Source organism: Lathamus discolor, chromosome 4 (genome assembly GCF_037157495.1).
Source record: "Lathamus discolor isolate bLatDis1 chromosome 4, bLatDis1.hap1, whole genome shotgun sequence".
Classification (NCBI taxonomy): Eukaryota; Metazoa; Chordata; class Aves; order Psittaciformes; family Psittacidae; genus Lathamus; species Lathamus discolor.
In genome coordinates, this window is record NC_088887.1 from 84,645,577 (window position 1) to 84,673,282 (window position 27,706).

Below are 27,706 nucleotides of genomic sequence, written 5' to 3' on the forward strand. Positions count from 1 at the left end.
TTCCCACTAAACCATCTCACCCAAGGCTTCATCCAACCTGGCCTTGAACACCACCAGGGATGGAGAATTCACAACCTCCCTGGGCAACCTATTCCAGTGCCTCACCACCCTAACAGTAAAGAACTTCTTCCTTATATCCAATCTAAACTTCCCCTGTTTAAGTTTTAACCCATTACCCCATATCCTGTCACTGCAGTCCCTGATGAAGAGTCCCTCCCCAGCATCCCTGTATTTGGTCCTTAAATACTTTAAAAGATGAAAGACAGCTAGGGGGTTGGTAGGACCATTTTTCAACAGAGGGATGAAAAGGATATTCAAGGATGAGAAGGTCACAGTGAAGAAGCTCATCAAATTCTTGGCATCCATCTGTACCAATGAAGCCAATGATATGGTACCTCACACGCCATGTTAGAATCATAGAATAGTTAGGGTTGGAAAAGACCATAGGATCATCTAGTTCCAACCCCCCTGCCATGGACAGGGACACCTCACACTAAACCATCCAACACAAGGTTCTGTCCAACCTGGCCTTGAATACAGCCAGGAATGGACCATTCGCAACTCCCCTGGGCAACCCATTCCAGTGCCTCACCACCCTAACAGGGAAGGACTTCTTCCTTATATCCAATCTAAACTTCCCCTGTTTAAGTTTTAACCCGTTACCCCTTGTCCTGTCACTACAGTCCCTGACGAAGAGTCCCTCCCCAGCATCCCTATAGGCCCCCTTCAGGTACTGGAAGGCTGCTATTAGGTCCCCATGCAGCCTTCTCTTCTCCAGGCTGAACAGCCCCAACTTCCTCAGCCTGTCTTCATAAGGGAGGTGCTCCAGTCCCCTGATCATCCTCGTGGCCCTCCTCTGGACTTGTTCTAACAGTTCCATGTCCTTTTTATGTTGAGGACACCAGAACTGCACACAATGCTCCAGGTGAGGTCTCACAAGAGCAGAGTAGAGGGGCAGGATCACCTCCTTCAACCTGCTGGTCACGCTTCTTTTGACTTCTGTAGTTCTTTCTGCTTTTTTACTAATGTAGCTGAAAAGTCACTCCAAGAGTAGAATCATAGAATCATAGACTGGTTAGGGTTGGAAAGGACCTCAAGATCATCTAGTTCCAACCCCCCTGCCATGGGCAGGGACACCTCTCACTAAACCATCCAACACAAGGCTTCATCCAACCTGGCCTTGAACACTGCCAGGGATGGAGCACTCACAACCTCCCAGGGCAACCCATTCCAGTGTCTCACCACCCTAACAGGAAAGAATTTCCTCCTTATATCCAATCTAAACTTCCCCTGTTTAAGTTTTAACCCATTACCCCTTGTCCTGTCACTACAGTCCCTGACAAAGAGTCCCTCCCCAGCATCCCTATGGGCCCCCTTCAGGTACTGGAAGTAGTTTTGTGACATAACATGAAATTACTAGAAGTCCTTTCCAACCCTAGCTAGCCTAAGATTCTATGATCCTATGACCTGTGTACTCAAACAATTTGAAATAAACACTACCTTATAATGTGTTTCGTAAACTATATCCTAAATATATCCTATCATGTGTTTCTTAAACTGTATCCTAAATATATCCTAAAATTTGTTTTGAAAAGACATAGTAATAAACACAGCAATACATACAGTAATATATAATAGTGACATATAATAATATTTAATAGTAATATATAATAGTAACAAACATAGTAATAAACACAGTAATAAGCACAGTAATAAATAACAGTAACAAACATGGTAACAAACATAGTAATAAACAAGTGTCCCAGCATAGGTGCTGTGTCCTCTGTCCCGCTCAGATGACCTTCATGGCCACGTGCAGATGGAGTCCAGAGGCCAGCTCCCCACTTGGGGAGGTGCCAGCGGGTGGGCATTTGCTGGCAGAGCTGACGAGTGAGCCACAAGGCCTCCTGCAAGGGCTGGGATGGGTCTGAGGGCGCTGCTCTGGCTCTGGGGTGAGCTGGTGGAACGTTCCTGCCAGAGCAGAAGGACACGGTGACGCTGTCCTCGCCGCTGCTGAGGTGGTGCTGGGGCCCAGGCGGCAGAGCTCATCCGGGGAATCCAAGCAGTAAAAGGGCACCTACAAGGGCAGAGTCACAAACGCTGATGAAGCCATGAGGACAGGAGCAGGCGGGACTTGACCCCTGGTTATTTTGCTGTAAAAGGGGTCATTTCTAGCACAGGAGAGGGGCACCTGACATCTGTGGGCATGTGCATGCCTCCAGTCTAGGACCATCCTGTGCACCTCAGGGGTGTTTCCTATACTCAGAGCTTTGAAAGATGGAAAACAGGGTCTGCTACATACCTGGGTCCCTTGTGCTTCTTTCCCTGCTTGGATTCCCTCAGTTGCCCACCCCTGATAGCTCAGTTGCCAGCTTTCTCTTCTTAATAATGGGTTGCCCGTCGCTCCCCTCTTCACAGGTTGCTCTTTGCTTCTGTTCTGGGTTCAGCAGTAACAGTTATTTTTCTCCTTAGTAGCTGGTGCAGTGCTGTGTTTTTGACTTTCAGCCTGGGAACAGCGCTGATAACACCGATGTTTTTAGTTGTTGCTCAGTAATGTTTACTCTGACCAAGGACTTTCTGAGCCTCATGCTCTGCCAGGGAGGAGGGGAAGCTGGGAGGAAGCAGAGACAGGACACCTGACCCAAACTAGCCAAAGAGGTATTCCATACCACAGCACGTCATGCCCAGTGTATAAACTGGGGGCAGTTACCCAGAAGGGCTAGATCACTGTTCAGGTTGGGCTGAGTATAGGTCAGCGAGTGGTGAGCAGTTGTATTCTCTTTCCTTGTTATTTCCCTTATCATTATTATCATTGGTGGTAGCAGCAGTGGTTTGTGTTATACCTTAGTTACTGGGCTGTTCTTATTTCTACCCGTAGGACTTAAATTCTTTTGATTCTCCTCCCCGTCCCTCCGGGAGCAGGGGGAAGAAGAACTGGGGGGAGTGAGTGAGCGGCTGCCTAGTTCTGAGTTACTGACTGGGATTAAACCACGACAGCTTCGTGGTGTCCTGTGAAGAGCCTGGCAACCTTTCTAGTCAATAGTATAGTTAGACAGGTGACGCCATGACTACCTTGAACCCAGCAAAGCTAGGTAGTTTTACCTTTTCTCCCTGGAAGAGCTCTTGCGGTGTTCACTCTTGGGAGCAACAGGAGTCACCTGCAATGACAATGTGTAAGTTAGCAGGGGGCAAGGACCTCCCTGCCCAACTGCTACCCTAGCTCTGAAAGGCACATGCCTTGGATGGGTTTGCTCAGCTCAGCTGAGCCAGCTGTGATGGGATCACCGCACAAAGCGGGATGGCCAACCTGCATCAGCCTTGCTCTGCACTTGGGCAGAGCTGCAGGCTGGTGGATGACCGTGCTTGGCCCTGTGGCAGCAGCCCCACCTTCTGAGGGGGGAGGCTTTTGTTGTCACACTGCTCGTGCACTTCACAAACCTCTGCTGTTTCTGGTGCTGTCTGCGGTGCTGGTGGCTCCTCATCTGATGCCCTGGCCAGCCCAGCCACCTCCTCCCCAGGGAGTTCCTCCTGGTGGTCAACCACTGGTTTCACGGAGGTGGCTGGTATGGGCTCAAGCAGCATTTCCCGGCCTGATCCGTGCAGGAAGGTGCAGCTGTAGGGCTGCTCTTCCCTGCTGCTGCCCCACAGCTTTGCTGACGGGAGGAGGCAGCCAGGGCCCTCTGAGCAGCAGAGCTGGGGAGGGCTGGGGAGGCTGTAGCTGGCCTGTGAATACAGCGTACCTTCCCTGTCTCCAGAGCCAGGACATCCACGGGCAGCTCCGGTGGGGGCTGAGCCGGTTCGGTGACAAACAGATGGCCAGGATTCTGACTGACATCTTGGTCATGGCCACAATCCTGCTGATGTTATGGAGCAGGGACAGCAAGTTCTGGAGCGGGAGCAGGTTTGTGTCAGGTAACTTGCTGGCCACCCTGGGGGAACAGGAGCACAGCGTTAATGACGTGTTGACAACGCAGGACTCCCAGGCTGATCTCACCCAAGGCCGCTGCCTGGTCTACAGCAGGGGGTCTGCCTTCACTGAGGTAACGGCCACCTCCCTCTCTGCCCTTCGGAAAGAGGCCCTTGCTGGAGCAAGCCCCAGTGCCTGCGGGAAGTGATCCCTGGAGGGAAACATTTTTCTGTGCCCCTTTCCCCCCAGACATAAACCCCACAGCAGCAGGAGGTGGCTTGCAGGAGCCATGGCTATTTCAGGCAGGCCAGCAGTGACAGTATGGTATTCCCAGCTGAGGTGTGCGGAATGAAAATCTCCCAGAAGGACAAGGGCTACCTTGCTAGAGTGAGCCAAATCCCATGCTAGTTTTAGTTCCCTCTTCTACCAAGGTTTGCATCCTGTGTCCCCACAGCTGAGACTTAATGGGAGCATTCTCCTTACAGTTTTTGTAGGTTATGTGGTTTGCAGCAAACACTGGGACCAAAGGACTGGTTGTTTTTTTTTTGTTGTCTGCCTCTCATGGGATAGGGATGAGAATGGGAAAAGAGCAAACTTGTGTTTTGACATAAGAACAGTTTAATCATTAAAATAAATAATAACAATAATAATAGTAATGAAAAGGAAGATAGCAAAAAGAGAGCAATAAAATTCAAGAAAAAGCCACAAGTGTTGCACAGTACAATTATTCACCACCTGCTGACTGATGCCCAGTCAGTCCCTGAGGAGCGATCAGCCCTTTCTGGTAAATTCCCCTCAGTTTCTATACTGCTCATGACAGCAAATGCTTTAGAATATCCCTATGACCAGTTTGGTTCAGCTGTCCAGGCTGTGTTCACTCACAGCTTCTTGAGCCTCTCCAGCCTTCTTGGTGGCAGAGTAGGAGAAGCTGAAGAATCCTTGGCATTGTATGAGCAGTACTTCACAACAACCAAAACATCAGTGTGTTACCAGCATTATTCTCAAACCAAATCCAAAACACTGCACTGCACCAGCTACTAGGAAGAAAATCAACTCTATCCCAGCTGAAACCAGGACAATATATATATTATGTGTTCGTTTTCAGAATGCAACATACCCCAGCTGCGGTTCTTTTTATTTTCAGCCATTACCAAAGGACGTGATACATACTTTGGGGCAGGGAGGAGCAAGGCCAAAGTTTTGTTTTCAAAGCTTCTCATGGATTATAAATAATTTTGGTCAAAACATTCCAAATACTGTTTTGTTCTGCCTGTTGGACAAAATAAAATCAAGTTGAAGCAAAGAGCATCTTCAGGCCATCATGGTGTAACATGGAATAGTAGCAAGGAAAATCTTGCATTTGACATTAAATGCTTTAATAGATAGCTTCTGAGGATTGTTCTTATAAATTCAAGATATATAGTGGAGGAGGTGAATGGAAAATAAAAATTCTTTAAAGATAGATGAGGAATAAAAGGAATATAGGATGTTGTCCTTTTAAGTAAGATGATTTAATCAATAAACCTTTAGGAAACCAGTGTATATCAGTGCTGTAGCCGTAATGCAAATACTGATATTTAAGTATTAATCTTGCAAAGGTATCTTCCATAGTGTAACCAGCTAGTCTTTGTGGTGGTATTTGATGCTTGTGCAAGGGCTGCCTACTACAACAACCTGACTTGAACATTGCCTTTTGGGGATAGTTCTTTTACCAAGCACACCTGGAAGACTGCTGTGAGATTTGTGCTTAGCTCTAAAAGCCTCTGTTCCGTCCCTTTAACAGTAAGGGGAGCCTTGGGTGATGGCTTCATCTCTGCTGCTGCCCACAGGTACCACTGATCAGATGTCTGACTTTTTTTTTTGATCAGAGGATGTCAGTGAAGTCTGGCAGTGTCCTCCTTATGTTACCGGGATACCTACTGCTACTTCCCAGGGAAAACGCTGCCCAGTTCTTCAGCTTCAGTACTTCAGCCTTTGAGCTCCTTTGCCGTGGTTAGTTGTAATTGTTTGTAAGCGTAATTAAATGTTATGCCCGCATGGAAAATAAGGGAAGGTGGTTCAAAGAAGCAGCAGGAGTCAAGGAGAGTAAAGGGAACCATAAAAGAGCAAACAAATACAGAATTGGTAATATTAGCAAAATGTATGCCTTGCGTCCTGCAGCATCTTGAAACCACCAGATGTAGACTTGTCTCACCTAACTATGTGCTGACAAGAGGCTACGTCTACCCAAGAAGGTGACCTGGAGCAGCCGAAGCAGACAGAAACGAGGAGAGCAGTTTTTATTGCAGACTCCTACAACCCCGCTGGGTGTTGGAGTGCATTTGGTGTGCAGCTGGAGAGGGGTTTCTGGTTTAGCTTCCTCCAAAAGCAGCCAGGTTTGTATGCATCACAGCTCCATTGGGAATCAAGGTAGACTGATAACCCAAGCCAGTGTGCTCTGGTACAAACGTGGCCTCCTTGTTGCAAGGTTTTTCCATAGAGAACACATCTGCAGGGGCAGTTCAGCTCCTCTGTCTCTCTGAATTTGGCTATATTTGAATCTTAGGGTCACCAAACTCCTAAATAAGGTAGTTTGTGGCATTTAGATCTAACGTAAAGCACGTTAATTGCTTCAAGAGTAGCAGAAGATTGGCCCTTTTGTCACAGGGTTTGTGGTCTTGTGTTAAAACTCTCTGTTCCCAGTTACTGCTTCAGTGAAAAGATTTGTTGCACGCTGAATTTTCTGAGCTGTTACAAGTTTAGAGGAGACCCAAATTCACAGAAAAATGCTTCTTCCTCTTCTCAGAAAGGGAAGAGGTCTCATTTTATGTATTTACTCTGCACTTGGTTTGTGGAATGATTGTCTCTTTATCTGGCATCCTTGTTTGGCCTGAATATTCCTCAGGGCACGACGATGAATCATTCATCTCTGCAGTGCTTGCTTTTTTTTTTTTTTCCTTGGGAATTGCTGCTGTAGGAAATCAACCAAATAAGACAGAGCTACGTAAAAGATGAATCTCCCTTTGCTGTGTCCTGGAGGATGTCACTGTGGAAGTCTCAGTGCAGTGTGCTGTGCGGATGCTGTCCATTTGGAACTTAACCTTAAAGAGGACCATCGTCCCAGGTCCTCTCATGTGGGAGCTTTGCCCCTTTGACACCTGGAGGGTAACCTAGTTTCTTTCTTTAATTTTCCCGTATCATATAAGCAGGATGCGTTGCCCTATAGTGAATCCTTAGAGTTTTAGATGTGTTTTATAATTTTATAATAATGTATTTAGATGTGTTGATTGTGTCATGAACACTTGGTCTCCTTTCTTTTGCCGGTTTGATAAATGAGCCATAGAATTGTGTAATTGTGAACTTTCACCTTAACTTACTTGTTATTTGTGCCTCTGGACCAAAGAGCAGGGGGAGACAGTAACAGCAGTCAGGAAGGGCTTGAAATAATGCGACTTGAGTCAAACCCCAAACAGTTAGTGCTCAGAGGATACTGGAATAGGAATATATTGTAGGTTTTTAAATGCGTAAGCTTGCAACATGGCTAGCTATCTCAAAATTCAGTTGCCTGTTACATGCAGATTACCTTTTTTGTGTGCTACATGCAGGTTTTTTAGCATAAAATAATGATTGCCAAAGTGGATTAATGCCTTTCACATCTGCAAGTGTTGGTTCAGATCAAAAGCAAAATAAGCCATAGGTGTTCAGGGCGGACGTGTGCGCACATCGTAAATGCTGCCGCACAGGCTGGCCTGGCTTGGCAATTAAGAGCTCCTGTTTTTCATAGGAGGGATTCAGTGCTAAAATATTAGTATTTCATCAGCACTACGGATTGAGCCTCGAGTTATTTTTTTAATTACTATTCAGATTAATCCCCAAATCATTCTCAGTGGAAATTTTTCAAAGGTCAGCCTTTTTTGAATGTTAAATGCATGTTACAGTTTTAAAGTTTTGTAACCACAGGATCTGAAGGACTGGAGTTGTCTGGCATTTTTCCAGCTAGTCCGGCTGTATTCAGAGGCACTGAGTAGGTCGGCAAAGTGTGGTGTGGGCCCTTTTGTTAAATCCATCACTGAGGGAGTGAGAAAAACGGGCAGTAGCTGTGGTGAGGTCTTTACTATGTGAGTACTCTCCACCTTTTCATCTCAGCCTCCCCAAATTCTCTCTTCTTGCAGGGTATTCAAGGTTTTTTTTTGTGCCAGGTTTCCTGAGGATGTTCAGGCATGGCAAGCTTGGGGTTGTTATTCTGCTGTTTTATCAGGAGCTGTCGGGGGAGCACAAACTCCTCGTGCATCTTCCTCAGGTGGTGGTGCTGCTCTGAGATGGTCTTCTGCAAAAACGTGTGGTACGGCCTTTGTCCTGACCGACTCTGGCTGCTGGAGGAGCCTCTGCGCATCCTCTGGGAAGGCAGGAGCTCCCTTGCCATGTGTTGGTCATAACACAGGAGGGAAAAGATTTCGGAGACTTAGTAAGACCATCGGTGAGTGTGGGACAGGGGCTCCCAGGTGCCGGTTTGACATGGCTTACTTGGAGGTATGGATGAACAAATGGGAAGATTGAAGCAAGCAGTGAGCTGCAGGTGTGACACTTCAGCAAACGCAGGAGAGAAAAATCAATTTTTCACAAATGAAAGAGGAGAAAAAAAAATCAATAGGGAAAGGATTGTTATTTTCAGTTTAAAGCTGGAGGAGCTGGGGTTTGATCTCTAAGTTCATGCTTTCCTGTTCTCATTCACGTGTTGCGTAGCACTGTTACTGGAGAACTGTAGACTATTGCATAGAGATCATTAAATATAAATGGCTGAAAGAATGTGAAAGACTCCTTACCCTTATTTATTTATTTACTTGCCTGCTTGCAGATACATCTCCCTCTCTTAATTACTGTGGATGCTAGCTCCCTGTATGAGAGTGTTGGAGAGCATTGAGCTTTCACTGTGAAGTCCACCAGCCTTTTCCCCATGCATGTTTTGACAGTATTTAAAGGACACAAAGCAGACTGTAGACACTGATCTGTATATTGAGATGCACCCACATCACTTAAAGGTTTAGAGGTTCTGTAAAGTTGGATGGGAGAAATAACAGTCTGTCCTGATTTGGATCAGCCAGTTTCTTTGCACAATCAACTTACTGCTTTAGTGCAAGCATATCGAGCAGTTGTGTTGAAGAACATTTAAGCGCGTGTTTTTATACATGATAGATAGATATATGTTTAGATATACATATGTGTGTATATATGGATATGAAATACAGCAGTAAGGGAAGGTGACATATACGTATAAATACATACAAATACATATATGTGCATACAGACATGTATATATAAATAGCATCACAGAATAGTTAGGGTTGGAAAGGACCCTAAGATCATCTAGTTCCAACCTCCTGCCATGGGCAGGGACACCTCACACTACACCATGTCACCCAAGGCTCTGTCCAACCTGGTCTTGAGCACTGTCAGGGATGGAGCATTCACAGCTTCCCTGGGCAACCCATTCCAGTGCCTCACCACCCACACAGTAAAGAGCTTCTTCCTTATATCCAATCTGAACTTCCCCTGTTCAAGTTTTAATCCGTTACCCCTTGTCCTATCACTACAGTCCCCAATGAAGAGTCCCTCCTCAGGATCTGTGTAGGCCCCCTTCAGGTACTGGAAGGCTACTATGAGGTCTCCACGCAGCCTTCTCTTCTCCAGGCTGAACAGCCCCAACTTCCTCAGCCTGTCTTCATACGGGAGGTGCTCCAGTCCCCTGATCATCCTCGTGGCCCTCCTCTGGACTTGTTCCAGCAGTTCCATGTCCTTTTTATGTTGAGGACACCAGAACTGCACACAATACTCCAGGTGAGGTCTCACAGGAGCAGAGTAGAGAGGCAGGATCACCTCCTTCGACTGCTGGTCACACTCCTTTTGATGCAGCCCAGGATGCGGTTGGCTTTCTAGGCTGCAAGCACACACTGAAGCCGGTTCACGTTCATTTTCTCATCGACCAGCACCCCCAAGTCCTTCTCTGCAGGGCTGCTCTGAATCTCTTCTCTGCTTAATCTGTAGCTCTGCCTGGGGTTGCCCTGACCCAGGTGTAGGACTGGGTTGTGCTGAAGAGCTTGGTGTTCTTCAGCACAACTTTTGAACTAAACCAGGAAGGGGTGTACAAATTCCAAACCTAGTACCATGTGAGACAGTGTGTTCCCATGTTCCAGGAGCTCTGTGATAGGATGTGCAAGCCAGACAGGGTAACTGACTGGAGAGCAGAAAAAATACGAGTGTGGTGGACCCAAAGTGCTGCTGCAGTTCTAGGTGAGGTAAATAGAGAAAATAAAACTAGCCCCAGGCTTTCAAAGCAATCACCAGCTTTAATTGGCTGCAGTCAGGTAGGGATTGGAGAAAGCAGGGAAATCTCTAGGATGGTGCGGATCTCTCTGGCGGTGGAGTTTGACTCCTTCGTCTGAGGTTGCTGTAGCTGCCAGCAACTGAAAGTGTTTTCAATAAATTGATCTTCAAGTGAAGCAGAAACATGTGTAATGGGAGGGCTCCTGTGCTCTCCCAGGCAGAGTGGGAGCATGGGTGCAGGAGATGTTACTTCCTTTTTGTGTCTTGCTAAAATTCAGAACAGCCAGAATTACTAATATAATGAAACTATTCCTACCAGTCCTATCACCTTTTTATTGTGCTTTAAAGTACAGGACATTGCCAGATACGTGTATTGTAAAAGTAAGGAAAGCACAAGCATTACAGCTGAGTAGCTTCAAATTTGCATTTTTCTGATTTTTTCCATCCTCTCATTTCTTAGAATGTGTTTTTTTATCTGTTTCCATATATGACTCATCTTCATACTAGTGTCTCATTCACATTTGCCTTATGTTTTCTGTTTATGGCTCACCTTTTTGTATCTCTTTCCTTTCTGGTCTCTTGCTCATAAGTATGCATATGCAAGATGCTCTTGTGAGTTGAGAACATTTGAAATCAATAGACACAGCTTGTCTCCACGATTTCGCTTCACTTCCTGACATTGTTACCATTGTTAGAGAAGTATTCTGAAGCTTCTTAAAGTACTTAATATGTTCATACTGAAAGACCTGTAGAAGTTTTTGCCAGTTCTTTTGTATTCTCTGACTCCATCACATATCCTGTTCTTTCTCTTTTTGTCCACCCTTTTTACTTTGCATATTCTGTTCTCTTTCTCATGTTCATCCTTCTAGTGCTTTTTCCTTCTTTTGTCCATCCTTTTCCTTTCCTGTGAGGAAGTGACTCTGCTGCTGTTCTTCTGTACCTAAAGGTAACTGCTGCCACTTGCCATTTCTTCCTCTGCTTCCTTCCTTTACTGGAAGACTCGGAGTAGACTCCTGCTCTTGTGCAGCTGTATTCTTTGTTGCAGGGCTGATGTGCTTGGTTTGTTCATATTTTTCCTTCATGGAGAAGGTTTGAGAGTGCCTAAATCCTGTTGAAAATCTGTTTATTCTGACATACTGCTGAAATTGCTGCCCTAGTGGCTGGGTTTGGAGCTCAGGAAAAGGATCTGGTCTAATTGCAGGGAAAGGCAAGGCCATCTGGTGTCTGCAAATGGTGGTCATACATGATGCATTTGGGGCTGGACCCAAATGAGAGACTTCAGCAAAGTGCTTCAGGGAATATCCAAATGCCTGAAACAGCTCTGGAAAGGTGGGAGCACCTTCAGTGCACAAGCAGTTGTGGCATCCCTTGCTTCTCAGTGCCTTCTGGAAGAGCAAATCTCTTGTTCCCGGCTGGAAGAAGCTGAGCATAGGTTTGGACCCTGCTGTCCCAGGAGGAGCAGTTTAGTCCTCTCTGCAGCTCCTGATGAGTGTGGAGAGTGGTGCCGACCTCACTTTATTTAACTAAGTTTTTATTTAACTAAGAGGAATGAAACACTGTGAGCCCTTCTCAAGTGAATAACGTTTGTTCTCCTTGGGATTTGGGAGCTGTGGCTGTGGTACCTCGTGCAGAGCATTTGGGTTTCAGATCGGTCTTTTTTAGTGCATTAGCAGTTTGCTAATTCTGGTCAGCTCTTAAAAGTGTGGGTGAAGGCTTGGATCCTGCTGTGAATTGCCTCTCTCTTCCCATGCACAAAGTCCACATCACAGGCTTCTGCGTGCCTGCGAGCTCTGAGTCCCGTGCATTAGCTCTGATCTTCAGCTCTGTTTGTAGGTGCCAAATAATGCTTAGCCTCCACACGCTGAGTAGCCGTCCCTTCTAAACATTGGAGTATATGGTACCTTTTTGTCTGTGGTTCGGATGTTAGAAGGTAGTTGGGATTATGAATAGCTGGTGGTGAAAAATCATTGGGACAGTTAAAATTAAGCAGTTTGATCTGTGGTTTGAAGGGTGCTTCATTGCAGGAAATTGTGGCTTTTTTGTTGGGTTTTTTTTTTTTTTTCATTTTAAAATGAAAGCTGAGATAAGCACTATCACTGAAAGGACCTTAAAATGGTTGCAGCCAGCAGTCGTAAAGATATGACTTCATGATAAAGATATGGAAGCGATTGTAGATAATGTTTTACCTTGAACGGTCTATTTCATTTTATATTGTTGCAGTAAAGGTGTTTGATAATATTTAGTAGCTGAAACCCTGTATTTCTTTTACCATCTCTAGTTAAATATGTTCATGATTCCACTGGAAATCCAAATATTCAAGGGCTGATAATTCTCAGCTGTAAAAATGTGTTCTGAGCAGAAACTCAGCATGGGATATCTCAACAAAAATAAAGTCACTTCAGGTATAAATTGTCTGCTGACTGGAGAAAAGTTAACAGGACTGGAGAAGATATTGTACTATACTGCAAAGAAGTTTGCTATGTAATAGAAGTGGCGTGTTGTGCAGAAAAGAACAGTAATGGTCTGTATCTGACTGGAGTTAAGGTGTTGCCCAGTAAAAATGGTAGCTTTGAATTACCTTGGAGACATCCGTTTTCTTACATGGAAGTGTCATCTGTAGCGACTATACCGCAGTATTCCTAGATGAACATCGGAATGTGTGCTCCATCAGCTTAGCAACTGTGTCCAGGATGCTTCTCCCTTTTGCTGGGCCTACAAGCAAATCTTGGGGGTTTCATTGTTATTTATTGTCATTTGCCGCTATAAACAAAACACATTATTTAAATATGCCTTTTGTGCTGTCTGCTGTGAGAGACTGTGAAGGTAAAGATTTGGATGTATTCACTCATATGGAAGCAAAGTACTGAAAGTCATTGCAGCATACCCTGTCTCTTGTCTCTGATTGACTGGCCTTTCTAAAGTGCCCATCGGCATCACATCTAACAGTTAAATACCACTCGTGGGTTAACTTAATTTTCTTTTGAAGCATGCCTGTAACGTAAAGGGAAAGAGTGCTCAGGAATAAAAGTATTCCTGCGGACTCTTCATCTCCTTTTTATGGAGAGTTCTCTTTGTTTCACTCACTGTTTCATGAGTGCAATTGCATTGAGGGATGATCCCACTAAAGTTTAATGAGAAAATGTATAGCTCTGTCAACAGTAGAGTCCTGAGACAATTTCAGAATTATGGGAAAAAATGAAATGATTGTGGGGCCACAGAACGTGATCCTGTGAGGTCTTGCTGATGAATTCCCGACATCTCTCTATCTCGATAATGCCATTCAAAAGCGTAAGTGTTGTCTTATGTTACTTAAAAATTCTGTGCAAAATTCGTGATGTTACTGAAGAATGTAAAAATTCTGGAATGTGTTTTAGTTCTGCAGTAACAGTCAGCGGTTGCCATGTTGTCTTGTTTGTCCACCAGATCTGGTTCCGATGAGACAGACTTAGCAAACCCCGCACCTCACCATGCCTGAAGCAGTGGTCTCCATCTCCCCTTCTCCTTCCATTTATACTCCCTTCCATGTGCTGGCTCCAGTACTGATTTGGCCTCTGGGCAAGCAGATTCAGTTCATTAAATGGACTGGAAATTAATTATTTTAAAAAGTCAATTGTAATTTTGCCCATTTGGTGACCTTAGTTCTCCGAAGTATTCAGATGAACATCAGAGGAGATGAACCTCTCATGAACAAGAGTTAGTAAGGTGAATCCAGTGGGGAAAGGGGAGGAAAGGTGGTAGTACCACACTTTTGATAGAATTACAGAATGGTTAGAGTTGGAAGGCACCTTAAAGCCCATCGTGTTCGAACCCTCTGCCATGGGCAGGGATAACTTCCAGTGGACCAGGTTGTTCAAAGCCCCATCCAAACTGGCCTTGAGCACTTCCAGGGATGGGGCAGCCACAGCTTCTCTGGACAACCTGTGCCAGTGCTTCACCACCCTCACAGTAAATTTCTTCCCAGTGTCTAAGCTGAACCTCCTCTTTCTCAGTTTAAAGCCATTCCCCCTTGTCCTATCACTGCATGCCCTTGTAAAAAGTCCTTCTCTAGCTTTCTCGTAGGCCTCCATTAAGTACTGGAAGGCTGCTCTGAGGTCTCCCTGTAACCTTTACTCATCCAGGCTGCACAGCCCCAACTTTCTCAGCCTGTCTTCATACAGGAGGTGCTCCAGTCCCCTGATGATCTTTGTGGCCTTCTCTGCATTAATGGTGCCCTCCCTCAGGAAATGTAAGTGTCTTGTCCTGGTGGAGTTGCTGTTCTGCTTTACCAGTGAGGGGGCTGTGGCTGGGTGCACAAAGGGTTTCCTAGGTGGTACAGTGTGGAAAACAGAACTACAGTTGGGGACTACTTGTGCTGGGTCTGAATTATTCCTTAGAAGGACACTGCACTTCGATTTTTAACTTCATAAAAAGAAATTAAATATTAGATTAAGCATGAATTAAGGAATGCAAGAAGTAAAATGGATAATTAAACTGAAACCATAGCTTTTTTTCTGAAGTACAGCTTTTAGATGCATCTCAGTCTATGTCAAGAGCTAGAAACTGTTACTGCCACAGTCAAGACCTATTTTTGGAATTGTATGACAGCAGTGATTTCAACAAGGGACTTGGTGCTTGGAGACAGTGAGTAAACCTTTGCTGTGCTCTGAAGCAGCTCTTGCTCCTGGCTTCAGTGGGTCTCCTGGGCACCTCACATAGTCAAGTCACATATTTGCATATGGAAAAAGAAAACACTAGGACTGTAGCATTACTGATATGTCATCTTGTATGATTAGCTACAAATTTATGATATTAAAAATTCGAGCTAGACCAGTGTGGGTTTTTTTTTTTCGCTTGCCTCAGTCTATATTTATACAGTGTAGTCGTAATTGAAAGTGTCATAAATCTGTGGGGTTTTAACTCTTACTTTCAGTGAAAGTTAATACGTAAAACTGTTCTTGCCATACTTTTCTTAATACTTGCCAGCACAATAATTAACTTAAATCACCTGTGTTTCCCACATCAAAATCTGTAAGGGTGAAACTGGGTTTGTATTTTTACAAACAACAGTGTAACAGTAAATCTAGATTGTTAAGCCTTCTTAGGCAACATGTATTTATCCTCCTTCCTTCCATCCCTCCCCTGGAGAATGTGGGTTAAAAGTTAAAACATCTCAGTCTTGTGACTATATTTTAAGAAAGAGGATACTTTGCTTTCGTGGTTGGGTTTTTTCTTGGTGTTTGTTCCCCCCTGTCCCAAGCTGTATATTCTCTTTAGCATGTGACTCAATATAATATGAAATAATATGAGGTTTGTATTTGAAATTACAGTTACAGTGCAAGGGTGGTTATGGGGCAGAGAGCTAGACATTTGGTGTGAATTGTTGGGGTTGTTTTCTTACTATTCATGGAATACCACTGCCAGTTGCTTGGCTGCTGATTGCTTCCACAAATGCTGAGTGTCCTGGTATGACACAACAGAGAGAAAGGTACAGTCGCTCACCCTTGGGCTTTTCCTGTGGACACCTGATGGTGTAGTTCATGAAGAGCTGTGCTAGTGAGCATCCATTCCTGAAGGTGATGGGGACTCTGGACAGATGCGCAGAGGTGCCATGTGCCTAGTGAGCTGGACCAAGGCAGAGCTCCCTTGCTCTCTTCCAGATGTTTCCCAAGTATAGATATGCCCCACGACCCAAAGCCAAGCATGACCTTCGTGATTTGTGGTTGAAATGCAGGCAGAATTCTCTACAGGCTGTGGACAAGAGGAACCAGCCTCAAGCTGCACTAGGGGAGGTTTAGACTGGATATTAGGAAAGCCTTCTTCACAGAGAGAGTGCTCAGGTGTTGGAACAGGCTGCCCAGGGAAGTGGTGGAATCACCGTCCCTGGAACTGTTCAAAAACTGTTTAGATGAGGCCCTCAGTGACATGGTTTAGGGGTGGTCTTGGCAGTCCTGGAGTAATTGGTTGGACCTGATGATCTTAAAGGTCTTTTCCAACCTAGTTGATACTATGATTCTGCAGATGTTGCTGAAAACCACTGTTTCAGGGCAGCATTATTAAGTATTTTGGAACTGAGATGCAACCTGGACATTGTGTTATTTTTCTAGAAGGGGAGAGTAATATAATCTGAGATTGAACCGGTTCTGAAGGGAAAAGGGAACTGAACATGTCCTCTGAGTCCTCGGTACTAAGCACAGTCTAACTTAAGCATTGAAGTATAATAATGATTGTGGATTCCATATGTAATTCTGCTGATGCAATCTGTGAAGTCCTGAGTGATTAATATCACGTATGCGACCTGGTGCTTCATTCACAGATGATGGGAAGCTGCAGAAATCTGTTCCTCCTTCTGTTTCATCATGCGATTGTTATTCTTCGTTTGTACATAAAAATCTGAGACTTGAAATTTGCGTTTGGAAGATATTTTATATCTCAGATGGGTTATAACATGCTGACGTAAACATACCATGTGTGAGTAGAAGAAAAAAAATACCAACACCAACCAACTGGTGGAGTTATTACTACTTTGCTTTTCACCTCTTGAAAGTTTACAAAGTCTTTATCAGAACAGCTGATCCAAGATGCAGAAGTTCCCTGGACATAGTCTGAAGTATGTGCTAGTGATGGCATATGATTTGGCACTCCAGTAACACAGGTCTTTCTTTTCAGCTGAAAGCATATTGTCACTTTTCTTGTGTCTGTGTAAGCTGTGGCTGTAGCTGTTGTTACACTAGTGGGCATAATGTGGGAAGAATAGGAAACCTGTGACACAGGAACTGTGTTTTAAAATACAGTTTGTATTATGGGAAAACTGGAATATCCCTGAACAGTGAGAATTAACAGTACAGACTATTTCCGTGGTAAAGTACGACTGAAGCAGCTGGGTTTTTCACCTCCTCAGAATGCATGAGCAAATAGGAGGTTCCAAGGTGTGTTAGCAAATGCATACAAATACACAATATATATTTTACATACATACATGCATGCATACTTGTGATTATGCATTCTGAAGAAAAAATGCAATTATTTTTTTAACATTTTAAAAGGAAAATAAGGTTTTTTGTTTTTTGGTTTTTTTTTTTTCCTATCTGGTCTTAAGAATGCTACAACGTGTGTGAAGCTCCCTAGTGCAGATTTTTCTCTGAATTCTGGGTCTTAAAAATATGTGTCACTGGAGTGGGATCTTCCTAGACTAAAAAAACTGCATTGCCAAAGTCTTAATGGTTGAAGAAACCTAATATACACAGGGGAAAACTCCGAATGGTAGGAAGTTTGATGAGGTTGCTCCCACCCTTGTGTAATCAAGTGTTGAAAGTCCCCAAAGATGGAGATTCTATGACCTTTCTAGGCACTCTGTTGCAGTGTTTGATGTCCTATTTCATAAAACCTTTTCCTTTTTGGACTTTGTTAATCAGAATTTCACTTGCTGCAGCTGTGCCATTTGCCTCCTGTCCTGTGTGTGAACACCTCTGAGAAGAGTTGGGCTCTGTTGTCTTTACACTGTACTAGGTAGTGGCAGAGAGCAGTCAGTTCCCCCTGCAACCTTCCCTTGCCCAGGCTGAACAGCCCCCAGCTCTCTCAGCCTGTTGACCAGCACCATGTGCTGGTTCTTGACGAGCTCATTGGCCTGCCTTGGATTCCCTCCACTGTGCTTATGTCTGTTCTGTCTTGTGCTGGGAAGCCCAGCACTGGACCTAGAACTCCAGATGTCTCACCAGTGCTGAGCAGAGAGGAAGGATCACCTCCCTCAACCTGCTGGTGATGCTCTTCCTGTTGCAGCCCAGGATGCTGTTAGCATTCTTTGCTGTGAGTGCCCATTTTCCCTGCCCATGGCAGGGGAGTTGGAGCTAGATGATCTTAAGGTCCTTTCCACTCTTGACTGTTCTATGATTCTGGCTCATGGTCACCTTTTTGTCTACCAGGACTTCACCTGCTTCTCTGCTAAGCTGCTTTCCAGCTGGTTGGTCCCCAGCATCTACTCATGCATGGAGTTATTCCTCCCCAACTGCACGACCTGCTATTTGCTTTCTCTGAATGTCACAACGTTCTTTGCCAAGCCATTTCTCCAACTTGATAAGATCCGTCTGAATGGCAGTGCTGCCTTTGAGGGTGCTCATGGCTTCCCCAAATTCTCTTTCCTAGAAAACTGCTGAAGGTATGCTCTGTCCTATCATGCCATTTTTGATGAAGCCGTTTTACATTACTGACACCTAGAAATTTGCTACTGGTAGGACTTGGAACAGCTGGTGAATATATTTTGAGGCCAGTGGTCCAGCTGGTTTTCCACCTACTTTTTAGTCCAGTAATTGGAGGACAAGGACAATTGATTTGGTGCACATAATAAATCATAGGATTTTCTTCGTTTTATTCTATATAGCAATTTTAACCCTTTCTCATACAGACCTCACATCTATTAAATTACTTTTCTGTTTTACTTTTAAAATATAAATTAATATGAGAATTTCTGTGTTGGGTTTTTTTTAATGCTGTTTCCTTGCACCTCTCCCCATGCACCGTTTGCAGCCTTGGTGGCGGGGCTTCCTGTCAGCGTGTGAAAGAAAACCCAATGCTTGAGCCTGTTCACACAGGAAGGAATTGCTAAAAGTGGCTACGCTGGGGCACTGAGGTGTGAGCAAGCAAGCAAAAATTCCCAAATACACCTGTTTTAAAGTAAATAGGAGTGCACAGTCACAAAAAAAGCGTCGGTTGCTGGACTCACCTGCTGCTTCCCTGAGACAAATCTCATTAAAAAATGCTGGACTTATACAGAGAAATGAACAGAGCAAAATAAGTGTAAAGCATAGTCTTTCATTTGCTGTTTTTTTTTTAAGAGATACTCTGTATAACCCTTGTTTTACACTCGGCTTTTGATGATTTCTTCCATGGTGGCAGTAAGCTAGATGGTCTTCATTATCATTAATAGTTCTCCATTTCAATTTCTGAGAATCAGAGAAAATGCAAATGCAGTAGGGTGAGTTGCAGTAAACGTGTTCATTTCTCTTCTATGCATTTCAGTGGCATTTGAGTCTTTCTTCTTTTTCCCTTCCTGCCATTCCCTTTCCATTCCTGTTAGTCTGCCCTTGTCTTTCACGAGTGTGTACTGATGTTTGTTACTGCTTTTAGCAGCATTGTTTTCTTATGTGACTGTAACATGCAAGGGAAGATAATTAAAAGTTACATAATTGCTCTGTGTAGGGGAATGCTTACAATAATGGATTTATTAATATCGTTTTCAGACAGTGCGTCCCTAAGGCATAGTACAGGAGTGAAGCATTCTGTCTGACCATTACTCATTGGAATGCATCTGAATGTCCAGGATCCTTATAGTTAAAACTACATTAACATTGTATGATAAAATTCTAATTAAAAAAAAAGTAGTTTGCAAGGTTTTATGTATGCAATAGAAAAAAAAAATTGTGGTATTATTTGTGGTGACTCTCTGGGTGTGACTAATCGGATATAACCAAATCCCAAGAGATCAGAGGTATTTAGAAGTGCCTGTACATAGGAATAATACCTCCTGCATGTGGTTACCTTGAGGGTTTCTACATTTCCATGTGTCCTTTTACTGTACTAAAAAGATTAATAATTTTTTTAGTGGTGAGAATAGTGTTATTTTGAGTGGATTCACTACTGCTCATTACTAACATATAGCCTATGCACTTACAGATTTACATTTATGTCTTTATGTACCTTGAGTTGAGATGAATTGAAACAAAAAAGGGAACCAAAACCCACATATATACACATGGACCGAGTACTGGCATTTGTATTTCACTAGGGATCACAACCAATTAGATCATCAGCTCCAAGGACCTTTGTAATGACCTAGATGTGCCAGCATTAGAGTTCAGCAGTATCCCTAAACTTCGTCTGACTGGGGTTAACATAGCCTTGCCTCTCTTAGGAAATAAATTTAGCCAGGGTAACACAGACTGCTGCATGAAGGAACTGCCTTTTGCCACTCCTGGTGCTGTTTTTGAGGGGGCAGGAATCATAAAGCTTGTCTACCCATTTTAAGAAACTGGAGGACTAATTACTGTTGTTATGGGTTGTTTTTTCCATGTAAAAGACTACTATATTATATCATACTAAGGAATGAAAATGTATTTTTCTTAACGTTGCCTCTTGTTCTTGACAGCTAAAACTTTTTGATAATAATTCATATTGCTTTTCATCTTTAAAACATTTTGCAGACAGTATCTGTGATAGTTGACCTGCAGAACAGCCTTAGAAGGCATCAAATTTATTGGAATTAGTCATATTTTGTGGGGGGGTTAATCCTAATTTTCCGTTGAAAAAATGTTTACTTTAAAGATGTCTATAGGAACAATTGAAGTAAATTTCAGAGCTCTTGGCAAACTCCCAGCCGCATGCACTGTCTATTTTTGTTCTATCTGTGGTCCTGGTGGTAAGTTAAAGCAGATGTTTTGTCTTCAGAGCGAATCAGAATGAATCTTGGTGCTACGGGCAGTTTTTCATTGCAGGTCCAGTGACTCTGCTCTTGAAGCTTGTCTCCAATGGCTATAATAAAGGTGTAATGATTTTTGAGGTAATCACAGTGGTGTGAATTGCTAGGGAGAGACCAGGTGATCTCTTGAGGTTTTCTCCATCCTAGTTCCTACAATTTGTGGATTTTCCATTGATTGCTCTTCAGGTGGCAACAGAGAAAGCTGTGAAAGCAGGGGAGGGCCGGGTGACAAGGATCCTCATCTGGCACACCCCTGGCAGGAGTGGAGGAAGAAGACAGACGCTCACCTAGCTATGCTGCCTGCTCTTGCTATATTCTTTCAGTTTGGGAACAGCTCAGAAAATGCCGTGGTCTTGTGGGGTCTTGTCTCTAGGGTGGTCGTAGCTTAAGCTCAGGCTTATGTTGATCTGCTTGGAGCTTAGTACTAGTTTAATTGCATGTTAGTGCCCCTCTTTTGCATGGAATAGATGTTTTGTCTTGGTCTAGCTTGGGAGACAGGAGGGGAAGAGAGGATGACCCCGGCAGGAAGCTGAGCCTCAGAGAGGCAGCTCAGCAGTGGTCTCCTGCTGAGGTCCGTGGCAAGCCTTCTCCAGCACACGGCCCCATCTTGGTTCCCAAGGCCTTCAGGAGACTTTTCTGATCCCCTTTATGGTGGTTTGTGCTGCTCCATCCTCCTTCCTACCACCTACTGCTCCAACCCTGTAACGGAACTCAACTCAAAGTCTTGTCTTTGTTGCCCTACTCAAGAGGAGGGAGGGCATGTCATGACTGTTCAGTCTTTTATCTTAAGAGTTTATTTTCCTTTTCTTTCATGAACGAAGAAACGGTGCTTGTCTTAGAGTGCTGGGTACGAAGTATGACAGATCTTAGGCAGAAGACACAGCTGGCACTGCTGTTGCTGTCGCTGGTGTATGGGTCTTAAGGAAACTCTTCAAGAGCAGCTTCTGTGGAACTTGTGCATCCCTGGTACAGCCTAGAGGTGTTTGCCTGTTTTGAAGTAATTTGAATGTCATCCCCCTCTACTCTGCACTGGTGAGACCCCACCTAGGTATTACATCCAGCTCTGGAGTCCTCAGTATAGGAAAGACATGGACCTGTTGGAGAAGGTCCAGAGGAGGGCCACAAAAATGACCATAGGGAGGGAGTACCTCTCCTATGAGGAACGGCTGAGAGAACTAGGGTTGTTCAGCCTGGAGAAAGGAAGGTTCCAGGGAGACCTTACTGCAGCCTTTCAGTTCTTAAAATGAATCTGTAAGAAAGATGGGGAGAGACTCTTTATCAGGGTCTGTTGTGACAGGATGAGGGGTGATGATTTTAAACTAAAAGAGGGGAGATTCAGGCTGGATGTGAAGAAGAAATTTTTTACAATGAGACTGGTCAAGTACTGGCACAGGTTGCCCAGAGAGGTGATGGATGCACCATCCCTGGAGACATTCAAGGCCAGGCTGGATGTGGTGTTCTGGGCAACTTGATACAGTTGAAGATGTCTGTGCTCATTGCAGGGGGGTTGAACTGGCTGATCTTTGAAGGTCCCTACCAACCCAAACTATTCTATGATTCTGTGATATTAGTACAAATGTTCCTCTGTGTTTTGATAATACGCCCCTCCTGAACTCATTCAGTGTACTGTTTCCTTGTGGGCTCTTTTCAAACCCTATTAAGAAAAGCAGCACAGAAAAAAATACAACATTACTTCTTTCAGTGTGTGTTTAAAAGAGCACACTTTGTATTTGCTGACATACTGCAGGTTAAGATGTTTACATTTAAGCTGGTGGCTTCTTAGTGAATTTGCTTGTTAGGAAGCCAGACCTCGTTGCTCTTTCATTTTGAGGTGGTGCTGGCTTTTTCTAATCCTTCTCCACGTATCAAAGCCTGTTAAACTGCTGGCCTGCCGGCCCATGAGATTTTGCTGTACAAGAGGATGACTTACCATATTTGATACCTAAAAGATTAGGGGCCTGTCGAGATTTCCTCACTGCTTGACTCTTGTATTTTCACATGCCTGCTGTGAGCAACGGGATGTGAAAGCAGCCGGGAGGGTGAATCACCAGACCTACCTCATGTTATTGTCACTTGGTCAGTTGATAAGGGAAAGAGAGATGAGAAAAGTGGGCTTCCTCTCTGTATGAGATGGGAAAATAATCTGACTGTAATGCATCAGTGGGACTAAGAACAGAAGTGATGCAGCTGATCAAAATGGCCCTTAAATGCAGGAAGCCTTCCCCTGTTTACCTTCCCCAGCTGTAAGCCTTCAGTTGCTTACCAAGGCCTAATGGGCTAGCGAGGGATAGTAATAGCCCTGGTGGGAGCAGCTGGGATTTTAAACATGTTGATCTGTGTTCTCTGTGTTTTTTTTTTTTGTTGTTTGTTTTTTTGTTTGGTTATTTTTTTGTTTTGTTTTTGTTTTTGTTTAGTTTGATGGGTTTTTTTTTTTTGTTTTGTTTTTTGTGGTTTTTATTTTCATTTTTTTTAATTTTATCTTATTTTAAATGCACACTTCTGGGAGTTTTATTTTCAGTGATTTCTTTTTTATTATCTATTAAATTTGGTCTGTGTAACCAAAATTTATTATTTTTATTTCTATTGACATAGATTACTTTTCCCCATGTATATTAAAATTGGTCTGGTTTCCTCCTCTCCACCCAGAAGACTTAACATTTGTTTTGTTTTCTAATCCCTAATTCATTGTCTTATGAAAATCAGCAGGTTATAACATTCTTTGTATTCTAAGACTGAATTACAGATAAATAAAATAGATATATGTAGTGGGCATTTTAACAGAATCTTAATTGTGATAACTCAACAGGATTCAACTCTGTAGAGGTTATGGTTAGGATGATGACACTTGCCACTTGTGGGAGTATTAGCTGTTTGCAATATTCCTTATGTTTATTACAAAGACCATTGGAGCTACCTCTGCTTTTAATAAAACTGTTCGTGGAACATGGAATCATGGAATAATTAGGGTTGGAAAGGACCTTAAGATCACCCAGCTCCAATCCCCCTGCCATGGTCAGGAACACCTCCCACTAAACCGTGTCACCCAAGGCTCTGTCCAGCCTGGCGTTGAACACCGCCAAGGATGGACCATTCATCAGACACCAGAACTGCACACAACACTTCAAGTGAGGTCTCACGAGAGCAGAGTAGAGGGGCAGGACCACCTCCTTCGACCTGCTGGTCACGCTCCTTTTGATGCAGCCCAGGATACGGTTGGCTTTCTGGGCTGCGAGCGCACACTGAAGCCGGCTCATATTAATTTTCTCATCGACCAGCACCCCCAAGTCCTTCTCTGCAGGGCCGCTCTGAATCTCTTCTCTGCCCAATCTGTAGCTATGCCTGGGATTGCTCCAACCCAGGTGTAGGACCTTGCACTTGTCATGGTTGAACTTCATAAGGTTGGCATCAGCCCACCTCACAACCGTGTCAAGGTCCCTTTGGATGGCATCCCTTCCCTCCAGTGTATCAACCGAACCACACAGCTTGGTGTCATCGCAAACTTGCTGAGGGCGCACTCAATCCCACTGTCCATGTCAGTGATGAAGATGTTGAACAAGACCGGTCCCAATACTGATCCCTGAGGGACACCACTCATTACTGGTCTCCAGCAGGACATTGAGCCATTGACCACAACTCTTTGTGTGCGGCCATCCAGCGAGTTCTTTATCCACCGAGTGGTCCCTCTATCAAATTGATATCTCTCCAATTTAGAGACAAGAATGTCATGTGGGGACAGTGTTGAACACTTTGCACAAGTCCAGGTAGGTGATGTCAACTGCTTTACCCTTGTCCATCAGTTTTGTAGCCCCATCGTAGAAGGCCACCAGATTGGTCAGGCAGGATTTCCCTTTAGTGAAGCCATGCTGGCTGTCACCAAGCACCTTGTTGTTTTTCATGTGCCTTAGCATGCCATCCAGGAGAATGTGCTCCAAGATTTTGCCAGGCACAGAGGTGAGACTGACTGGTCTGTAATTCCCCGGGTCTTCCATTTTCCCCTTCTTGAAAATGGGGGTTATATTTCCCTTTTTCCAGTCGTCGGGAACTTCACCTGACTGCCATGATTTTTCAAATACGATGGCCAGTGGCTTAGCAACTTCATTCGCCAGCTTCTTCAGGACCCGCGGATGGATTTCATCAGGTCCCATGGACTTATTCAGGTTCTTAAGATGGTCTTGAACGAGATCCTCTCCCACAGTGGGCCCAAGGTCTTCACTCTCACAGTCCCTGCATCTGCCTTCCATGACTTGGTTGTATGGTCAGAGCCTTTGCCAGTGAAGACCGAGGCAAAGAAATCATTCAGAACCTCAGCCTTCTCCAAATCCAGGATAGCCAGTTCTCCCGAAAGCTTCTGGAGAGGGCCCACGTTGTCCCTAGTCTGTCTTTAATTCTTAATATACCTACAGAATCCCTTCCTGTTATCTTTCAACATCTTGCTATATACAGCGATAATGTGCTGATCACCTCTCTGCTGCTGTCAGTATTTTGTGTGTGGTGGTGTTAGTAACTCAAATTTGCCATTGTAATGATGCTTTTATAGTTGCTTTGCCTATGATAACAAAACCCTTTTAAAGGAGCATTGTGTGAGACAGGTTCTGTTTCAGTGGTGTCTTGGAGCAGGTAGCACCAGCCACCTGTACTGCTACTTCAGAATACTGAAAGCTCAAAATAACAGGGAATTCTTGTATCTAGTGAATAATCAGGAGCACTACTTAGGATGTGAAAGAAATACTTGTGTGTTAAAAGGCCCCCAAACCTAACCTTGCAGTTAACAGGGTGGATAGGGAGATCCAGCGGTCAAGAGGGGAGTGTTTCACTGCCTGGGTCAAGTGTCAATGGGAGCAGGGTCCAGTGGTGGCTGTTTGTCAAGGGTGGCTGTAGGGATCATGAAACAGAGAGGCGGGATTACACTTGATTCTAGAGGTCTGGGCAACTGCAGATGTTTCTGTGTTGGGTAGCGTGGAAAGAAGAACCAGTGTAACTCACAGGATTAAGTAGTTGGGAGAAAATGCAGGAAGACTTTTGTGACACTGACGGTGGATGGGGGGCAACCACTCGAAATCAGTGTAATTGTGACAACAGCAGCTGTGTTCGCTATTTCTTACTTAAATGACAGGATTATTTTTCAACAGTTAATGGAATTATGGGGAAGCTCATAAACTACTTAATACTAGGTAGGTGCATTCCTAGCATTAAACTGAGAATGACGATCCCAGGGGCATCTTCAGCTAATGCATTTCTCATACTGCCAGTTAGTTTAACCACTTTGTTAAGCAGTTGAAGTCATGTACCATGTCCTGTGTTCCTGCAAATCAAAAAAGTAATCAAAAGGAATTGAGAGAAAAACAAAAGCTTTGATTGTCGATGAGCTGCTGAACTTGATCCTCAGGGAAGTGATGAGTATTGTTGTTCATGTAATTCAGGGTGTTCTGAGTCTGGATGGTTTGTAGGGGTTACAGATTGTGGTGGTCAGCCAGGAACAGCTTTAAGTGTCCTGGATAGAAGTCTTTGAGCCTTGACAGGCACACGTTTCATTCAAAACAGTGTCCAAACTGCCGCATCTACATTGTTTTTCTGTTCAGCGTGGAATATTTGGGGAAAAAAAATCCGAAAACAACCCCCAAACAAAAAAAGATTCTCTTCAGTGGTAATCTCCTCTGGTATTTGCATAGTCTATTGTTGTTAAATAATTTATTAATGCTGTTTATTAATTCATTTGTACTGTCTTCTGTGAGAGATAATTAAATGTGATGAGTCCGCTTGCTAGCTTCTAATGGGAATGGTGAAGGCCATTTGGGATTTATTGGTTTTCCTGAGGTGAGACTGAGTACGGGACTAGCAAGTCTGGCTGAGCTCCAGGACAAAAATCCTTGGTCTTTAAATTTGTGTTTTCCCCCATGCAATACAGGATTGTTTCTGTGGAGTGCTTTCATTTCTAGCTTAATAAACCGAGCAATGCAACTTCCTTACTGTCCTTAGTTTCCGATTTTTGTAATTCTTTTCATAAGCTGGTGTCCATGGAACCAATGAGCAGTATTAACTTCTGTGTATCAGCTTGGTATGCAGGAAGCATGGTGTTGCCAATTCCTGCTTGACAGTAGTGTTTAACAGTCTCAAGTTACTTTTTCTTTCACTTTTTTTTCCTCCAAACTCTTTTAAAATGGGATGCCTTTCTGTGTCTGCCTGGCTCCATTGAAAATAATGACTTCTGAAGTCTTAAAAATTTGAGGGTTTGATCTGGAGAACAAAGGAACCCAGGACTTGTTTAAAAAACCCCAGAGCTCTTAAAACTTGTAGTGCCCTTCACTCTGCAGACAACTTAGTACCATTTTGTGTAAAATACTTCTTTGGTAAAGAGCAGTTGCTGAGCTGCCTGCAATGACAGTAACTCAGGCCCTTGAACTGCCTGTTTCTCTCCTTTAACTACAGAGCCATGAAGGACAGCCAGCACAGGTGTAGTTATCTGTAGGTACGTGAGATGAGATCAACCCGCCAACTGGCAAGAACTTTATCCACTGAAGTTATTCTTCAGGTTGTATTTTCTGGGCTGTGAATGTGACTAATTGCTGAGCCATGGTTAAGGGGGTTGTTTGTCCGTGTTGGTCTGCAGAATGAAATGGCATTGGCTTAGTGCTTGCAGATGGTGAGTCCTGCAGGCTGCTGCAGTGATCTCAGTAGGAGTCTGGAAAGTACAAATTGCCTTTGGAAATCGGGCTACTTCTGGTCTTTGCTTTTAAATATGCAGTCAGATTTGCAGATTAATTCCACCCCTCAAAATCTAAATAAAATAGTACATTAAATTACTCCCCAGTGTTCCCCTGCCCCCCAAAACATCTAAGTGATGGGAGAACTATCGGATAGGGGAGAAGCAAATATATTTCTATTTAGATAAGGACAGGACAACAACCAGAGCACAAGGGCTATGAGAACAGGAAGAGAAATGACAAGAGCTAGGGAGGCTGGTGGAATATGACCAGGTTGCTCTCCGAACACATGCACCTTTTCCTAAAGTTAATAATGGCTTGTGTTGAGCTTTACAGAGGGATGGAGAGTTT

General features: G+C 44.0%; 1 protein-coding gene across 6 annotated transcripts in view; it reads left to right on the top strand.

The window, feature by feature from the left end:
* KLF12 (KLF transcription factor 12) overlaps positions 1-27,706 on the top strand; it is a 253,362-nt gene that overhangs the window by 39,943 nt on the left and 185,713 nt on the right. The window lies entirely within an intron of this gene.